Genomic DNA, 2,500 nt, shown 5'->3' on the forward strand with positions numbered 1-2,500 from the left:
CATTGCTTGGTCTCTAACGTCCCTCGATTGCATCTCGATTTAGTGGGTAGTGCATTAATCCTTAGTTTAACCATGTCTATGTAATTATACGATTTTATTGTTCTATGATTCCCTGTTATCCATGAATTGTTTTCTGTTTGAGATTGGCAGTATACCAACCCCCGACCATCTGTTGTTTGATATAGTTTATTTGACCATTTGTTCTGATTTAAAGATTTCGAAGGAAATTTGGAGCCTGCAATGATATGGGCCTGTTTTAACGTTGCAATAGTGTATGATTGTTGTGATAATGCTCTTATTGCTAGATCATCTGAAGTTATCATTTTGTTGTGTCTGCTTATTATAGATAGTGCAACTGAGTCGCATAAATTTCTTATGCCCATTCCTCCGTTGGATACTGATGTATAAAAGAAACTGTCGGGCGTATCGTGTGGCAACCTGAGCAGATGCTTTACTCTTTTCCTAATTTCAGAATCAAGTGACATCAATAAACCCTTGGTAACTTTTCCGAGGACCAATTGATGAATAATACGAGGTATCAAATTGTTATTGATTAAATATACTTTCTTTTCTGGCTTTAACGGTGCTCTGGTCAGTTTGTTTAACATTGCTGCGAGCAGGTTACAGCTTATAGATCGTTTTCCCCTTGGGTCAAATTCAATGCCTAGATATTTGAATCCCTTTACATATGATACCGGATTAATGGGTTCGTTATTTATAAAGTACGATGATGTCGTTGCAACACTAAATGTCTTCTGTTTGCCGTACTTGATAAATCTTAACGAATTGCATTTGTTTATATTTATTTTCAAGTGTCTGTCATCGAGGAATTTAGTAGTTATATCCAAGAGTTTATTCATGCCACATTCCGTTTCTGCAAATAGGATAAGGTCGTCTGCAAACATCATTGAATTTACTTTCTGATTTCCTACATTAACTCCTATATATGTCGGCAAGTTATCCAATAGTTCATCCATAATCATGTTAAATAGTAGCGGTGAAAGTGGATCACCTTGCTTTACGCCTCTTTTTAGATTTATGTTACGCATTGTTGTCGATCCAAATACAATATCAGTTAGATTACACTTATAGATGTTGGTCAAGTACGTTGTTGATTCCTTTGATAAGTTAAATCGCTTTAAGGCTCTAATAATCGATTCGTGGCTGACAGAATCGAATGCCTTACTGAGGTCTATTGACACTATTTGCGTGTTTTCGTGCTTTTGCCTGGCGTTGTGTATGATGAAGTGTAGTAATGCACTATTTTCGAAACATCCGTCTACCGGGAGGAATGCTTTCTGCCTGTAATTAAGCTTTAATTGCTGTCCTAGACGATAACTTAAAATTTTGTGTAATAGCCTAATTACAATTGATGAGATGGTTATGGGTCTCCAATTTGAGGGTTTTTCTAAATCCTCTTTAGTTTTAGGTATAAGTCTTGTTCTGTGTTGTTTCCATATTTGTGGTATATCCTGTAAATAAAGGATGATATTTAAGATATCTAGTAAATATTTTATTGGTAAAGTCCTAAGATCGCTAAGAATAATGTTGTCCTGTCCAGGTGACTTATCCTTCATAATTGCTAGGGTCTTAATCAACTCATCTAAGGTGATTGCTTTTACGATATCGATGCATGATTGGTCGTTTTTTAATTTAAAGGGTATATTATCTGGAGGAGAGTTTGACTCGAATAAAGTAACGAATGTTCCCCGTATGCTTTCTTCAGTTGGGTATATACTTGGCCCCGATCTATCTGAAGTAATCTCGTCTAATAGAGCTTTCTTGTTCGTATGGTATAAATATTGATACCTCCTGTATTTAGTTTGCTTTGATTGTCTTCGATGCCTATTCTCATCTTTCTCCTGTTGGTTTACACGATCTTTCCTATTAATTGGTTTACTTCGATTTAAAAACTTTTCTACATGAGAATTGAGTAGCAGTAACGCCTGATTGTGACTTAAATTCTCGATCTTTAGATCGGTAATTATGACCTGAAGATCCTCAGCTGCTGTCAGTGATTGTTCTTTTTCGGCCCTTATTGCTGGCTGATCTCCTTCAGAAGGTGTAGTTGTTATTTCCGATGTTGTCGGTAAAACTAAGTTAACAAGGCATTGATTTTCTACCTTATAGGTGGTTTCTTTCAATGTCCTTACCAATTCCTTATACTTGATATTTCTCCGCTTCCCTTTAATCGCTTCTAGCGTTCTGTGTGGCATAACTGAGTTCTGTATTAGTTGATTCATGTTTATGTCCTCATCATTCTGTTGGGCTTCTTTATGGGCCATAATTTCTACCTCTTCTTCTCCCCATCTAACCTTCCTTCCTGGTGTGTTTTGCTGTAGTCTAGCTTCATGTTCTGTCGGATGAGTTCGTCTAGTATGTACCCCTAAACCTGTTTTCGTAGTAAAACCTCTGCTACAATATGAACAACTAAATAGTGTTTCCTCAATTGTGGTGGTTATAGCACTAGTTTTACCTATTAAACTTTTGCAAGTTCTTC

General features: G+C 36.4%; 1 pseudogene; it reads right to left on the bottom strand.

Annotated features, from left to right (window-relative positions):
- LOC142919085 (28S ribosomal RNA) overlaps positions 1-2,500 on the bottom strand; it is a 9,000-nt pseudogene that overhangs the window by 1,862 nt on the left and 4,638 nt on the right.

This window comes from Petromyzon marinus, unplaced genomic scaffold, assembly GCF_048934315.1.
Source record: "Petromyzon marinus isolate PM22_M1 ecotype Great Lakes invasive population unplaced genomic scaffold, UKy_Petmar_22M1.pri1.0 PM_G_Scaffold_6, whole genome shotgun sequence".
Classification (NCBI taxonomy): Eukaryota; Metazoa; Chordata; class Hyperoartia; order Petromyzontiformes; family Petromyzontidae; genus Petromyzon; species Petromyzon marinus.